This window comes from Apaloderma vittatum, unplaced genomic scaffold, assembly GCF_000703405.1.
Source record: "Apaloderma vittatum isolate BGI_N311 unplaced genomic scaffold, ASM70340v1 scaffold11154, whole genome shotgun sequence".
Lineage (NCBI taxonomy): Eukaryota > Metazoa > Chordata > Aves > Trogoniformes > Trogonidae > Apaloderma > Apaloderma vittatum.
Genome location: NW_009714387.1, coordinates 30,104 through 31,234, shown reverse-complemented (window position 1 = coordinate 31,234; position 1,131 = coordinate 30,104). Strand labels below are relative to the sequence as shown.

Below are 1,131 nucleotides of genomic sequence, written 5' to 3'. Positions count from 1 at the left end.
TTGATTGTCTGTACGGTACCGTGGCAGGAATGTCTATAAATGCTGCCAGTGGTAGTTTTACATGGCTCCTGACTTTCTTGAGTATCATTCAGGAAGGCATGGCAGAAGCGCAGCTCTCCCATGACAGGCTTTATAAAACCCATCCATGCTTTTCAACCCTGTCCTCTTCTTGACTAGGATTTCCTCAGGAAACCCTCAGGTGACCCAAAACTACGGCTGGCAGAGCAGCGCCTGTGGTGTCGGGAGGGCAGGGGCTTTTAACTCGGGCTGTTCCCGTTAGCCGAGGCTGAGGCTGTCAGTCACCTCTTTGCCTTGGCAAATGCCCTCGGCTTTCTCCTGCTCGCCAAACAGCAGGCAGAGCCCTGCACTGCAGCACTTCTCCTTGATAACCACTGTTGTCTCTCCGGCAGCTGGCACAGCCTACACCATGCTGTTGCAGGGGAGTTCTCCATTTTTCATTTATCCCCCAACATCTTTAGGCTCTGCAGTGCTGCTTTTTTTTTTAAAAAAAAAAGAAACCCAAGGAGCTAATTAAGCTTGATTCCCCTGCCACTGCTTTCTGTACTTAGCATCTTAGCTTTTTAATCATTTATTCATTTCCGTAGCATATATTTCTGTCTAATGTATTTTAATTGCCGCTGTGCCTCTCAAGTACCTTTATAAACACCATTACTGGCTGTGTGGATGGGAAGGATCTGGCTGGCTTCTGATCTGTGTTTGAGTAATGACTTCCCACACGCTTTCCCTAGGCATCTCAGAAACCTACTTTGCTGCTTGCTGTTAGTTACAGAGGCTGCTTTGCTTTCAGAGTGAAATGAACTTTGCCAAGCAACTCTGCTCTATTACAACGTGTTGCCTCCAAGATCCCATGTGTCACTTAAAATACAGTGTAAGTCTGGCCTCTAATTCAAAAAGGATTTTCCATTGTAAAATACGTCTGAATGCCGGCAGGCTGACAGCTCTCTATTCTCTAATGCTGCCTTATGAGCCAGCCTTTTACAATGTAATCACATGTATGACACTGATCCACTAGGAAATTTTGAATTAATGTTTGAAGATGGGTCTCGTTTTCAAGCAGTGGTCAGTGGACTGACACTCCTGGAACTCTTTATTTTAAATAAGACAGACCCC

General features: G+C 45.7%; 1 protein-coding gene across 1 annotated transcript in view; it reads right to left on the bottom strand.

Moving 5' to 3' along the window:
* The window catches only part of ACE2 (angiotensin I converting enzyme 2), a 24,787-nt gene that overhangs the window by 4,131 nt on the left and 19,525 nt on the right, over nt 1-1,131 (bottom strand).